This window comes from Phyllostomus discolor, chromosome 14 (assembly GCF_004126475.2).
Source record: "Phyllostomus discolor isolate MPI-MPIP mPhyDis1 chromosome 14, mPhyDis1.pri.v3, whole genome shotgun sequence".
Lineage (NCBI taxonomy): Eukaryota > Metazoa > Chordata > Mammalia > Chiroptera > Phyllostomidae > Phyllostomus > Phyllostomus discolor.
Window position 1 is genome coordinate 28,274,798 of NC_040916.2, and position 15,473 is coordinate 28,290,270.

Here is a 15,473-nt window from a genome sequence, read left to right on the forward strand (position 1 = left end):
GGAAACGTATTTGCCGGCGCAGGGCCGTCTTCTCACCCCTGGGGCCCTTCCTCCAAGTCAAGCCCCAGAGTTCACCCGGTCTCTGACACCCTCCCTGGGGAGGATCAGCGGGAGCGCTTCCTCCTCCTGGTCCTCCCCCACCGTCGTGCTCAGCAAGGCGAGTCAGCTGCTGGGATCCACAGACCAGCCTGAATCGACGCCCGAATAATCAGTGGCGAGGAGTTACCGTCATTAGAGGAAGAATGACTGGACTAATCCTTGCTCTGCACTGGGCGCATGTGTATCAGACAAGTTGCTGTTGCAATCGCGTCGTAAAGCAAACACCGAAATCTCAGGGGATTCTACGGACGTTTCTTTTTCTCTGTCGTGGGTCTGCAGCGCACACGGTGCAGCTGCGTCGGCGTGCTCGCTGGGGCCTGGCAGATGGGGGCTGCAGGTGGGTCCCGTCAGCTCCGTGGGTGTCTCCATTCCGGGGCGGGAGCTACAGGACACGTGCGCCATCTCTCTCCCCAGTTCTCGCCCCTTCTCCATCTGATCAGTGTCCCCCAGCTCCTCCTCCCCACCCAAGTTCCTCCAACTTCTCAGACGAGGATCTTGAGGCTCCTCCGCCCCCTAGTGGTTGCAGCACTTCACTGCAGTCCGGGCGCCTGGGAACTGCGTGCGCGCTCCGTCCACCAGGGAGTCCCGCCAGGTTCCCACCAGTTTGTGTAACATAAATGCAAATCGCTTTTTAAAACTGCGATACACGGTGAGAAATACAGTTTATATTGGAACTGAGGAGACACACTCAGATGTATATATATATATACACACGCTTTATGGTCTCATAGTTCAGCTCGAGTTTCTCACATAAACGTCGGTCACAGCGCAGTGTGTGCGTGTCCCCCACCGGCGGCGCAGGCCCTGCAGGTGGCGCTGCTCCGGGAGGACCGTCTGTCCGCGGGAACGCGGCGCCCCCAGGCCCGCGGGGCTCTGCTCTGCTTGTCCAAGGGACCGACTTTGAAACTCAAAAATTAAACTTCAAATTCTAGGTTTGGACATGGGCTTTAAAAAATAATTCTGAAAGCTAAAAATCCACGTATTTCTCTTCATATCAATGCTGTCTCCCTCCCGTTTCCCGTGGAGACAGAAGCGGGTCAGCCCCGTGTTCTGGCCAAATGCACGGACGACGGAAGCTCCACTTGCGTGTCTGCGGGAAGGCCTCCGCTGGTTTGCCTGCGCGGTGCCGCCGTCTCCTCTGACGGCCTCTCCTCCCAGCTCCTTCATTCCGTGTTTCAACCGCACAGGGTGAGGGGCGGGAAGGACCCCTGTTACTTACTGAGGGCGGCAGGGGTGGGAGCCCGGGCTCTCCACCACACCCTGCGGTCAGACCGTGTTATTGGGGGAAACAACTGTCCAGGCCACATGCCCTGCAGACAGAGTAACTGCTGGGGAGGCAGAGAGGCTGGGGCCGCTGCAGCCACAGCAGAGGGTGCTGGTGGTGGAGGGCGGGGGGGGGGGGGGGGGGGGGAGGTTGGGAACAAAGGCTCCTGTGGCCCTGGGCGGCTGCTCCAGGTTCCTCCTGGCTGAGCTGCGCTGTCACCTGTGTAGAAAGGGGCTTATCTGTCACCTGGAGGCAGACTCCCCTCCATGGACCGCGGGGGTGAGCCCCTCTCTCCCTCAAACTGCTGAGCACCAACCGTCTCAGGCGGATGCAAGTTAAATCACTGCCACCAACTGGTTTCACAAACTGCCCCTGGAGAAGAGGCTGCTCTCACTGGGGGAGCTCTGACTCGGGTCAGAGGAAGACCAGGGCTGGAGGTGAGGGCTTCCAGGGAAGCAACAGACAGGACACACAGGGACAGTCCCTGGACGTGGGTTGATAAGGAGAAGGGACAGACAGTGACAAAATAAGGAAGAAGGAAATTCTCACACAGTAAATTCCCCTAAGCAGAAATTGAAACCAGAATTATCTATTTATCTGGACTTTGAATTTTAAGATGCCTCTCCCTCTGTTTTACTCTCAAGACTCTGGTGCTGCAAGTGAAGAAGGTTCTGGAACAAATCAGTGACCTCAGTGACCTCACAGGGTGATCTGACCACAGACCTCTCACTGGGCAGGTCAGGGTGGGAGTGAGGCCCCGGGCCGATACGTCTTTGGTAAGAGGTTTTCTTCACCTTCAGCAAACTCTGTCCACTGCCCTCAGGCCCCTGGATTAACCTGCGTTTGAGGGGCAGAGGTCACCCTGTTCCTCAGCCCCTGGGAGAGTGGCCGCCCTCCAAGGAGCTCGGGGTCTTGGTCCCTCTCCTTCCTCCCTCCTTCCTGGCACCCTCACATCCCCTCAGTGCACACACGACAGAAGCTGCCCACCTGTCATTCCCCAGAGCGGTCAGGTCCTCCCCCCAACGACGGCAGTCGGCCTCAGATTAACTCACATGAAAACTCTCTGCAGGATTCCACGTTCCCACGTCAACAGACACGAGCACCCAGGCTTCTGTTAAGCCAGACGTAACAAACTGAACAATGGCACTAGCATTAATTTTGCTTCCCAAAGAAGTTATTTTTCCAAAACATGTTATTTACATTAGCATGTGATCAGTTAATCTCTATATTTAAATACACATATAAGTAAATATGTCTTCAAAGCTTTTTCAGTCCAGTATAGTAAATACTGTCAGACGTAAGTGAAATGAGCAAAACCTCTTCAGGGTGCTCAGTAATTCTCAAGTTTTTAATGCATCCTGAGAACAAGAAGCTGCAAACTCCTGGCCTCCCCACTGACCCTGACCTTGAATGAACGTGGTTCACACTCACCTGCTCAGCCAGGACCTTAAACCTGGGGCCATCCTCACTGACCCAGAGGATTTACTGCAGGGACACCTGAGCCAGGTCAGATCCAGGATGTCCTTGTCCATTATCCTTCTGTCCTTGTCTGTCATCTGTCTGAACCTGGAAATTTGCTGTGATGGCTGGAACTCTGGGGGATGGTGGGGATGGACCTTCAGGTGCTGGACCCCTGGCTGTCATGGGGGGGCCACCACCCCAACAGCCTGGGCCCTCCCAGCTCTCGGTCCCCATTCTTCCACCTCTGACCCCCAGTGGTGGCTCCTCACCCCTCAGGTCCTGGTGCATGCTGTCCTCACCCGAGTCCACAATGTCTGGTGTCACCTCAGGTCCCATGCTGACAGGTCGCCCTGATGTCAGAGCAGCAGCCTGTCAGCCTGTCACTGTCCCACATTGTCCTTGGTTGGGAGCCACGTGGAAGCACTGGCTCCCCTGAGACTGGCCCCTGCCCTGAGGGGACAAGCTCACCAGCTGCTACAGCAACAGCCTGAGGGGGGGATGGGCTGGGACTGCAGAGGGGGCCCCTGGCCTGTGGGGCAGGTTCTCTGATGTGCCCAGAGGGAGGGGCCAAGTCCTCTGGGTGCTGTGCTGTGTGAGCAGGGACAGCCAGGGCTTCTCTCCTGGGCTCTGAGACCAGGGTGCTGGCCTTGGTGGCTGCGGTGGGTCCCTGCTCCATGGAGAACCAGCCCACCCTCAGGCACAGTGACCCTCTGGGCCTCCATGAATGCTGGGCAGAGGAAGAGGGGGCTGTCATCAGACCCCAGCCTGAGGAAGGGCCTCAGGGGCCCAGAGAAGAGTGAACGGGGGCATGTGTAGATGAGTGATCTGCCCTCCTGTCACAAAAGGAGACGTCTCCAGATCGTAGTCCAGGAGGACGGCCACCCGGCGAAGGCGCTCCTTCAGGGGAAGGGTCTTCTCAGGGGAGGACAGGACCCCGCACTGGTGTCCAAACAGCTCCAGGACCCAGACGCCATTGTGAGAGACCAGCAGGGCCTCCCCTTCCCTCTGCACAGGGTCTGCACAGACCCCATGGCCACAGAGTCACCTTCTCCACACCCACCTCCCAGTCATGTCTCCCTGAGGGAAGCTGTCCCTCTCCAAGACACACGGGCCTGCAGTGGAATCTCTCGGGGTTGTCCGGCAGGCTCTGCCTGGAGGGGCCCCGCCACACCCTCCTCTGGTCCTGGGACAGGAGGAGTCGGGGTGAGCAATGTCTGGGTCCAGGAGCACGTCAGCTGCACAGGAAGTCTCAGGGTGAGGCCTGGGTGCTCAGGGGGTACCAGGAAGCAGGGAGACATCCTTACAGGGTGGTACCTCCATGAAGGCCCCTTGATCCCAACCCCAGGCAGCTCACAGACCAGAGCCCCTGAGGCTGCATGTCCACCTGCTGAGTGAGGGGGCGGGGCCTCAGGGAGAGCACACCTGGGCACTGAGTGAGCAGAGAGCTTAGCAAAGGAGCTGAAGTTAGTGTCTCCTACTTTCTCTCCACGTCCTGAGATGTGCCCCCTTTTCTATTACAAACAGATGGTCTCTGGGACTCTTTGGTTGCAGACGTCCCAAACTGGCTTCATACACGGGGAACTCTGTCCCCTCCACCTCCCAGTGAAGCACTTCGGGCCACTCACCTGCCCCCAGAACACGGGACCTGCTGCCTCACAAGGATACCCCGACCCCCTCATCAGTGACGTCTGCTCCTCCTCTGTGCCCCTTGTTCTTGCCCCAAACCCCTCAGGGAGCAGGTCCCCTGCAGGTGAGGCCCTACAGCCCCCCAATTCATGGGTGGTTTTCTTTTGAACAAAGGATGTCAAACTCATTAACAAATACTTTCAGTTTTGTCACTTGACAGGGCTGAGGAGACAGAAGAGCAGAAGCACCTGCAGTCCCCGTGGGAAGGACCAGATGAATGAAAACTGACAACCGTCACCATCCCCGCTGAGCTGCCGTCACTGTGGCCTGGTCACTGCAACGCCCTCCTTCCAGCTTCTGCTCCAGTCCCTACCCTGGCTCCTGTCTCCCTGAGACTCCACCACAGGCCCCCTGGGACCTGCTTTGCCCCGTTTGGTCTGGGCCCCTTCCAGGTCCGCACACCCCTTCTCCCCTTCTCCCTGCACTCAGTCCCTCCACCCACACCTGCCCCTTGGGTTCCTGGAAACTGCCAGATGTGCTGTTGCCTCAGGCCCCAGGCCCCAGGCACCTGCCCCTCCTGCCCCCTGGTGTTCACCCCTCACATGCCCTGTTGTCACCTTTTTAAAAAAATATATTTTATTTGTCATGCTATTACAGTTATCCCATTCCCCGCCTTCTCCCCCTTTATTCCCCTCTGCCCTGCACACCCCCTCCCACCCACATTCTGCTTCTTTACTTCATGTCCATGGGTCATACATATAGGTTCTTTAGCTTCTACATTTCCCATACTATTCTTAACCTGCCCCTATCTATCTTCTACCTACAATCTATGCTACTTATTCTCTGTACCTTTTCCCCTCTCTCAGCCTCCCACTCCCTTGTTGATAACCCTCCATGTGATCTCCATTTCTGTGGTTCTGTTCCTATTCTAGTTGTTTGCTTAGTTTGCTTTTGTTTTTGTTTTAGGTGTGGTTGTTAATAACTGTGAGTTTGCTGTCATTTTACTGTTCATATTTTTAATCCTTTTTTTCTTAGATAAAGCCCTTTAACATTTCACATAATAAGGGCTTGGTGATGATGAACTCCTTTAAGTTGACTTTATCTGAGAAGCCCTTTATCTGCCCTTCCATTCTAAATGAAAGCTTTGCTGGATAGAGTAATCTGGGATGTAGGTCCTTGCCTTTCATGACTTGGAATACTTCTTTCCAGCCCCTTCTTGCCTGCAAGGTCTCTTTTGAAAAATCAGCTGACAGTTTGATGGGAACTCCTTTGTAGGTAACAGTCTTCTCTTGTTGCTTCTAAGATTCTCTCCTTATTTTTAATCTTGGACAATGTAATTATGATGTGCCTTGGTGTGTTCCTCCTTGGGTCCAGCTTCTGTGGGATGCTCTGAGCTTCCTGGACTTCCTAGAAGTCTATTTCCTTTGCCAGAATGGGGAAGTTCTCATTTATTATTTGTTCAAATACATTTTCAATTTGTTGCTCTTCCTCCTCTCCTTCTGGCACCCCTATAATTCAGATGTTGGAATGTTTAAACATGTCCTGAAGGTTCCTAAGCCTCTCCTCATTTTTTTGAATTCTTGTTTCTTTATTCTTTTCTGGTTGAATGTTTCTTTCTTCCTTCTGGTCCACACCGATGATTTGAGTCCCGGTTTCCTTCCCATCACTATTGGTTCCCTGTACATTTTTCTTTATTTCACTTAGCGTTGCCTTCATTTTTTCATCTAATTTATGACCAGATTCAACCAATCCTGTGAGTGTCCTCATTACCAGTGCTTTGATCTGTGCGCCTGATAGGTTGGCTACCTCTTTGTCACTTAATTGTATTTTTTCTGACACTTTGATCTGTTTTTTCGTTTGGGACTTTTTTTTTTTGGTCTCCATGTGCCTGCTTTGTAAAAGGGGTGGAGTCTTAGGTGTTCACCAGGGCGGGGCAACCCACATGGCTGGGTTGTGACGCTGTGTGTGGGAGAGGGGTCCAGAGGGAACAATGGCGCTTGCTCTGCTCTCTGCCGGATTTCAGTCACTTCCCCCAGCTACCCACAAGCAAAGTGGGTCAGTTCTGGTTATTTGTTTTTAAATTGCTGTTGTCCTTCTTTTGGTTGTGTGAGTGTAACAGGGTGCAGCCAAGAGGGGAGCCTCAAATAGGGATCTGTAATAAGATCCAGAAGAGCCTGGAGATCATTGGCTCCACACCACAGGGCCACACTTGCCCGGAATCTGGCAGCTGTAGCCAATTGTGAGAGGAGCCGGCAATGGGGCTTCAGAGGAAGATTGGTTCTGGGATTTAAACCTACACGCGGCAGCCATTTGAGGGGGGAGAACCATGCGCAGCCCTGCAAGAGAGAACCCCACAGCTTTAGCAGAGTGAAGCCTCTCGCGGCCCTGAGGGAGAGAATCACGCGGCTCTGGCAGAGTGGGGACTGCCGTAGTCCCAGAAGAGAGGACCACGTGCCTTTGCCAGAGTAGGGACCCCCGCAGCTTTAAGACATACAGTACTCTGGACTGGGCAAAGGGGAAAGGAAGGAAGGACTGTGTCTGTTTGTGGGTGCTTTAAGGGACTTTAGGATTTTTGGTGAAGACATTAGGTCCCTACTTTAAGTCTGTATAGCATTAAATAAACGTTTCTTTTCCTTTTCACAAATCTCTGGCATTGAGAGATGTCTTTCCTCTGGCGGCGGACATAACGGACCTGGGGGCTTCTTTCAGTAATAGTATATCGTCCCAGGCCACCCCTTGTTTGTTCTGTAATATGAGGAGGCACAGTGTGTCTACCTACACCTCCATCTTGGCTGGAAGCCCAAACTCTGTTGTCACTGTTTCAATGAAGTCTTCCCTCACCTTTCAAGTTACATCACAGCTTCTGTGCCTCTAGTCCTCCACACACTATCCCCTGATTAATTTTTCTAAGCACTCATCATCATCTGATGTAATACTTTAATTAATCATGTTACTTCTGGCTTTAGTTAAGTGTTTTATAGATTACTTTCTGTTTCTCTACAACATGAGCCCCATAAGGGAAGGGATGTTGATGCATTTTTTTCCCCGATTTATCTCCTGTTTCTAGAACTGAGCCTAGAACATATGTGACCCTTGCTAAGTGTTTGTTGAGTGACTTTATGAGTGTGTGTAGATACTGACTGTCCCACTTCTGTGCTTGGGAAACGCCAGGGGCAGGAGGGGAGGCTTCAGCATCAGCACCCCCAGGTGTAGACAGCCCCCTGCCCCCACCACTCTCCACGGTGAGTGATTGTCCTGAACACACAACCGTAGCTGCAGCATCAGAACCACAACAGAGAAAATGAGCAGATTTACCCTCAGAGAAGAGGCTCCTCCTCCTGGGATGGGAGACTCTGTGATGCCCCCTGTGAGGAGGGGGGAGGCCTCAGCTCAGCTGCAGCCTGAGCTCCTCAGGGCCCAGGACCCTCCCAGCCCCGCCCCTCCCCCAGCCCCACACAGGCTCCCAACTGTCTGCTGAGGGTCCTGCATTCACTGGCCGGGCCCCCAGAGGGCAGGGAGCTGATCTGGAAGGAAGACCCCAGAGTCCCCCTCCTGGCCCAGCAGGTGCTGTTGACGGAGCAGGGCTTGTCCTCACAGAGCTGACCCTGATGTTCACGGTCATGGTGACCCTGCAGAGGCCATCTGTGTCATTGGTGTGAGCCTCCTCCAGGGTGGGCATGAGGTCACCATAGGGGTCCCCCACACTGCTCGGGGCTCTGGGACAACCCTGTGGAGGTGCACTCCAGCCAGATGCCCCATCCTCATGGCCAGTCATCTCACTGAGGGGCTTGGACCCTACACCTGGGAAGAGACAAATAGTCTAAAATGTCTAATCCAATGCATGTTACTGGCGAGGACCCTTAGAGCTCTCTGAGCAGCAGCCAGAGCACGCTCTGTGGGGTTCCACCGTCTCCCCTGCTCACGGCCCCACTGAGCTCACTGTGCTTCTCAGGACCCAATGCCCACAGCTCAGCAGGACACGCCCCCTCACTGGGCCCTCGGGCAGGGGAGGCCCCCTGCCAGGGCAGAGGGGTCCTAGACAAACACCTGCTGGTCTGTGGGGGGCCTGAGGCTCAGAGAGAAACTTTCTCCAGGAGTCACACCGTGAAAAAGTCACCAAAGAGAAACAGTGGACCTGCCACCATCAGGCACAGAGTGGCCACGTCGTGGGACCTGCCTTGTTGGAAATGACAGAGGTACGTGGTATTGTCCGGGGCTGTGACACCGTGAAGGAGCAGGGCCACCCTCCCCCTGCTCACAAAGGTCATTCGTCCTCAGCACTGTGTCCACTGGACACTGCAGGTAGCGCACGAGCAAGGGCCCCACCAGCAGTGACTCCGCTCCTGGGACCCTGTCCCCTTGTCGCTCCCTTCAGCTGACTTGTCCCCTCACGTCTGTCCCTGCAAGAACGACCCCAGACATTCCCAGCCTGGAGGGTCTCAGCTCCTCTGACAGCAGCAAGGAGGGGCCCCCTGGGTGCCGTCACTGCAGGGAACTCAGCTCTGCCAGCAGCCAGAGTCAGCAACGCAGACTCGTCCCTGGGTCACCCCCAAAACAAAAGCAAACAAACAAGCAAACATACAAACAGAAAATAGCAGCCGGCAGACACCTTAAATACACTCTGGCGAGAGCCGTGCTGGATTCTGACCCAGAGAACTGTGAGATAACAGATTTGTGTTGTATTAGGTCATGAAATTTATACTATTACAGCAAAATAGAAAGATAACCCAAAAGGATTGGGAAAAATGTGCCAAGGAGGTAAATTGTGAACCTGGTGAATCATCCATGGGGTTACATCTAGAAAGAGCTCTATCAAAGGGTGACAATTATTGACACATTTATTTAACACAAGTGACATGACACCCACATGCGGGGGAGGGGACACACAGTGAACAGTCACAGTGACGATGATGAGGAGGAAGAGGGGCCTTTCCCCAGGACCCACAGGTGACAGGAACCTCGGGAACCTCAGTGGGTGGTCAGCGGTGGGTGTCCCTGTCCTGGACGTGGGTCCCACTGTGTGATGAAACTTCCACTGACGTCCGTCTGCCCCCTCCCCGCACCGTCCTGCTCACAGAGGACCTCCAGGTGGGGGGTGGGGGGGTGGGTCTGCTCTGTGTGCCACAGGTCACAGGCTGGTTCAGAAAGTGGCTGCTGGTCCCTTCTCTACGTCCTCAGTCCCTTCCTGCTGAGACATTTGCTGTCCAGGAGGCCCTCAGCCCCAGGCGGGGCAGCAGGAAGCACAGAAGTTTCTTCAGCCTGAGGGTCCCCATTCCCACCTGCTGAGCCCGGGGCCACTCGGGTCTCCAGGGAAGGGTCAGGCCTTTGGGACAATCACCAAGGACCTCCCTACTGGTTTCTGCGCTGGGCAAATGGTCAAGGGAGTGGGGTCTGATGTGCAAATCCTGAAAACAGGCCTCAGAGGCCCAGAGAAGCGGGTGTGTGGGAAGGTGAAGATGTGAGACCCGTCGAGGGCATTGTAGAACGAGACCTCCCCCAGCTCACAGTCCAGGAAAACCCCCACCTTCTCAAGAGGGCTGACATTGGTCAGTGGGGTCCGGGGTTCCGTGAAAGCCCAGTAAACCTTCCTAGGATTCAATCCCACTGTCCAGGATCCATACTTGGGGGCCATTTTAACATTCTTGTTTTTCCTCACACTCTCCCTGCACACCCCAACACACCACTGTGCCCTGTCCCCCACCTCCACCTCCCAGAAGTGTCTCCCTGACGTGAAGCTCTCACAGCCCAGCACACACTCATTCCCGCAAAATCTCTCAGGGTTTTCTGGCAGGTCCTCCCATGTCTCTGCCCGCTGCAGGCTCCTCTTGTCCTCAGAAACATGGAGGGCAGGGTGTGCCGTGTCTGGATCCAGAAACACATCCGCTGCAGGGGGTCAGAGGGCGTGGGGTCAGCCATGGTTTCTGGACCTCAGAGCCTCAGCCTTCAAAGCCTGGGTCTGGGCAGGAGGCCAAGCCCACAGTAGGGTGTCCCCAGCCCACCCTGGACATGACCCTCAGCCATGCCAGGGACACTGCAGGGGTCTGGTGTTTGGTGAGGGAGGGGAGGGTGAGGAGGGTTGGGATCTACCATTTTCCTGCTTCTGCCCCAGAATGCCCGAGCCCACCTGTGCTGCACAGTCACATGGGTTAAACATCAGCCCTGGCCCTGCCCCCTGAGCTGGGGGACGTCCTTTCCTGCACAGTCTCTCCTCCCACAGACACCAGCTACGGAACATCTCGAGTTCAATTTCCTGTCTGTGAACTGGGGGTAAAACACTGGTCTCTGGGGAGGAAGAGGACAACTGGGTGGTAGACTGAGCCCCAGGCTGGGCACAGAGGAAGTGCCTGGTGTGACAACAGACACCTTGTCTCTCCTGTGCTCGGGGCCAGGCTGGGGCTCCATGTGCTCTGGGATCTACTCCCCACCTGTCCCACCCCCTCTGGCCCAGGAGTCAGTCCTCCGTGGATAGCACCCCTGGCCCCTGAGCTCTGGTTACTGTTGGGTTTGGCCAAGGGGAGACACTGACGGAACACGGGGAAGGAAGGAGGAGAGGGGGCACAGCGCTGACCCCCATGTCCCCCGGGGAGATGCTCCACCCCAGCACCTCCCCCAAGGAGCCCCCCTGAGCCCCAGCTGCCTACTCCAGGCCCCAGGGAGTCCTCCCTGTCCCTCAGCCCTTGGCCCTAGGGTGTCACAGCTCCCACTGCTGGGAGCCCTGGGGCCTCAGCTGTCCTTGTTGGTTTCCCTAATGTCACCCCACCTGTCACTGTGAACACACCCAAACCCATCTCTGTGTCACGAATTTCCTTCACCTCTTCCTGCTGTGACCTTTGACCCACCTCACTGTCCTCAGCCAGCACACCAAAGCCGCCAGGGGACAGTCATCCGTGTCCCCTAAACATGGCCATGAGCACTTTTGTCACCAACAGCTGGAGGGACAGGGGCACCAAGGTCAACTCCACACTGGGGATTGTGTCGGTTATAAAGGGTCACTTGTCACAGGACCAGCAGGAGGTGTGGTTGGTGCTGCCGCATTCTTTGTCCCTGTTCCTGTCAGTCATCAGTGCCCGAGTCACAGTGTGAGAAAGTGCTGTGAGGGGTGTGCTGTCAGGGGATGATCTGTGCAGGTTGTGCGGTCCTCTGTCCTCTCCGACCCTGCACCCCTGTGAGTGAATCAGCCTACAACACAGTCTGTTACAGTCTGAGGAGTTGTCTGCATCGATTTTAGGTTGTAACACACCTTCTCCTCACCGTGGTCATTACCATCAGACAAACACCCCCCTCAAACAGGCCGTCTGTTTCCTGCGGGTGCTCTGACAACACACGGTCACCACCTCACTCAGTCCTTGTCCCAGCCCTCACAGAGCAGCAGTGACTGTGGAACACGGCAGAACTCGGGGACACACAGGGGCAGGAGGGGAGGAGCTTGGTCAGGTCACCCCCTCCCTCTCCCTGCAGCCCCTCCCTCCAGCCCCGCCCTCTTCCTCCCACAGAGACCTGTGGACCCCAGGAAACCTGCTGTCCCTGGTCCCTGGGCTCTGGGCAGCAAGTGGGCACACCTTTGAGACCATGACCTCAGGTCACCTCCCTCAGGCAAGAGATGGAGAGGAAAGAGGGAGCAGGGGCCCTCGGGGGTTGTCCTGGGGACACAGAGGGACCCACTCACCAGGCTGGAAGAGAGCCGTCTTCAACTCTGGAAGGAAGGAGACACAGACAAGGAAAGGTCACTCTTTCTGTCCTCCCCCCACCCACTGTCCTCACTGAGCCTCTTCTCTCTCCTCTCCTCAGTCCCCTCCAGCGTCCACTCCCTTCATCTGCAGCTCTGCTTGCAGACCAGACTGAACCCTCTCCCAGTGCTGGGGTTCCCTCCGTCACACTGGGGCCATGGGGACACGACCAGGCTGTGCCGGGTGTGGGCGTGTGTGTCAGCAGGGTGAGGGACACTGGGTCTGGAAGGTCCTCTCTGAGTGACCAGGCAGGAGGGGGTGGTGCAGACACAGAGAATGAGGCTCTGAGCTGGATGGGATGGCTCCTCCCCCAGCAGGAAAGGCTGCACCTGCTCCCCACACAGGAGCCGGGAAAACAGAGAGCCTCAGGCTCACTCACCTGCATAGACCCGAGACCGCTCCTCACCTGCAATGGAAACAGACAGTCACCTGAACTGTCATTTCTGAGTTGGTTCCTTTCTCTCTCTTGTGCCCCCTGTCATCTTCCTGTTTGCCCCCACCCTCCCCACCTCCCCCTCTGCCTGTTCCCTCCCCGGCTCCCCCTCCTCTTTCCATCAGCTGCAACTCAGGACCCCCAGGTGCCCTGCAGGGGCTGTCCCAGGGTCACCGCACAGCTGTCCTGTCCGTGTCTGTGCAGCAGTCACCTCTCATCCCTGCTTTAGCTTCTGAAGTTTCAGTGACCTTCTGACAACCACGGTTGGGGATTGTGAATGAAAATTGCAGAAACGACAATCCTAAGTTTTAAATTGCACATCACTGTGAATTGTGATGAGGTCCCCTGCTGTCTGCTCTGATCTGCCCCCTCATGAATCCCCCTGAGTCCTGCACGTCCACCCTGGGGCTCCCTACGCCGCTTAGTCACTGAGGAGCGTCTCTGTGTCAGACGGATGGTCCCAGTATCACAGTGCTGGGGTTCAGTCACTCATATTAATGTCCCCAACGTGCAAGAACAGTGATGTTGCAACGCTGCTGTGCCAACGAGAAACCTTCTGTTAAGTGAAAAGGAAAAGCCTCGTGTATTCAGGGTTTGGGACTATCTGTGGTCAGACAGCTCCTGGGGCACCTGGACTACGACCCTCTCATATAAGCGATGACCAGGTTCTCCAGGACCTGAGTGTCCCTGCGCACACGCTGCCCTGTGTACACACGTGTGTACCTGTGTGCTGGGATTCATTCCCCTCAATCTGTACAATTTCCTGCCCACTCCGGAAACAGGGGGTAACCTAATGAGAAAATATCAGATACTACTCTTTCAGCAGTAACAGTAAGTCTGTGACAACTGACGCAGCCACTCCTGTTTTTAAGACACTTTTCTCTCCTTCAGCCTTTCTTTTCGGTGGGCTACAGAGTTTGTGAACCAAGCAGGGAGGGAAGGACTCCCACACTGAGTCACATCCCTGCCCACTCTCCTTTCAGGGGTTCTCCGGGTGTCCCGCGCCAGCGCCCCCTGGTAGAGGGAAGCCTCAACCCCTTCCCCACTGAGACAGACCACTGCCTGGTCCCCCCATCAGCGTCCTCATTTCTTTCCCTGGGCGGTGGGGGAGGGGAGAGGGTACAGAAGGGGCTGAGCTATCTGAGCAGAGAGGCAGAGATGCAGGTCCAGGTACTCACGTGGTAGGTAGGGTATCTTTGTCCACCCTGCAGGGAACAACGTGAGGGGTCAGTGACACGTGTAATGCAGGAAACCCAAGACATGTGGGATGGGGATCGCCACTTACTGAGTTCATCCTGCAGCTTCTCTGGAAATAAGCAGAAAAAGAAAGTCCTTCAAAGGGGATGGAATACAGGACCTGAGTGGTGGGTGCGGGGTGGGGCCGGGAGGTGGTGACCACCTGCAGCTGGGCCTCACCTTTGGCGCCTCGCTCCAGCTGCTCCTTGGCCTGAGCTGGTTCTTTCTCCCACTGAGCTGATGCTTTCTCCGTTCGCTCCCTCTTCTGCTCCTGGGACAGGTCCTGGATTTTCTTCCGCTGTTGCCACCACAACCGTGCCAGGAGACCCAGCAGAATGATCAGGGCCACCGTCCAGGCTAGCAGGATCCCAGAAGGTGGCATCGGGTGCTCTGCGAAGGGTGAGCCTCAGCTGATCCCCGAGTTGGGTCACAAGGTATCTCGGGACTGAAAATAATCGTTCTCCCCCCAAAGTGCCCAGAACTTTCACTGGCACATAACACCGTTGTCTTCAAGTAACTGCCTCTCACATGGGAAGATTTTGAATATTAACAACAGGATACAAAGTCACTGAAATCTCTCCACTCCTCCTTCCTCTGCTATTTATTATCCTCTTCTGAGTCACTTTAATCTGGGGACTAAGAACGTGGAGTTTGGGGCTGGAGGACCTGGGTTCCAATTCTGGGTCTTCCACCTGACTAGCTCTGTGACCTTGAACTAATGACTTAACCCCCTGTTCCTGGTGACCTGATCTGTAGGACGAGTAAATTCATGCTTACACAGTGCCTGACACATAGTGAGTGCCATGCTAGTGTTTGGTACATTTTAAAACGACAAATACAGTTTTACTTTACTTTGTGTACAGCAAACAGAGCACTCTATACAAGCTGGTCTGCATGATTTCTCTGCTCATCCTGGGTCTGGGCAAATTTCCCACCTCAGCAGAGAGAGCAGGTGTGTGTCTGCTCTCACAGGGCAGCAGGGTCCCCATTGGGGGGCCCTCGCAGGGTCTGACTCCCTGTTGTTATAATTAGTGTACAGGAAATAACCCCTTATATGGGTCACTACACAGAAGTGTGAGCTGATCGGTCAGGTAAAGTCCCAGATGGGGTCTCGCATAACTGAACGAGTACACTGGATGAGGTGTCCCTAGTGTTCCCAGAGGAAGTTGTGCGTATGATTAGAACAAACTAGAACAAACAATAGCCCGAGCAGGTTAGGTCTTTTTCTGCAGTCTAATTTTCCACAGACACCAGCTACGGAATATCTTGATTCTCAATTCCCTATTTCTGAAGTAGTAAAACTCTAATCTGTGGGGAGGAATGAGACAAATGGGTGGTATACTGAGCCCCAGGCTGGGCACAGAGGGAGGTGCCTGGTGTGACAACAGACACCGTGTCCCTCCGGTGCTCGGCGCCAGGCTGGGGCTCCACCTGCTCTGGGGTCCACTCCCCACCTGTCCCACCCCCTCTGGCCCAGGTCTCAGTCCTCCATGGACAGCACCCCTGGGCCCCGGGGCTCTGGTTACTGTTGGGTTTGGCCAAGAGGAGGCGCAGGCTGAACACGGGACGGAGGGAGGAGGGGGGCACAGTGCTGACCCCCATGTCCCCCAGGAGATGCTCCACCCCT

The 15,473-nt window shown here is 55.4% G+C and overlaps 2 pseudogenes; both read right to left on the reverse strand.

Annotated features, from left to right (window-relative positions):
- Positions 1–3,128: 3,128 nt before the first annotated feature.
- Positions 3,129–4,144, reverse strand: LOC118498107 (annotated as a pseudogene).
- A 5,099-nt stretch (positions 4,145–9,243) lies between these two features.
- On the reverse strand, positions 9,244–12,828 carry LOC118498108 (annotated as a pseudogene).
- Positions 12,829–15,473: the final 2,645 nt, after the last annotated feature.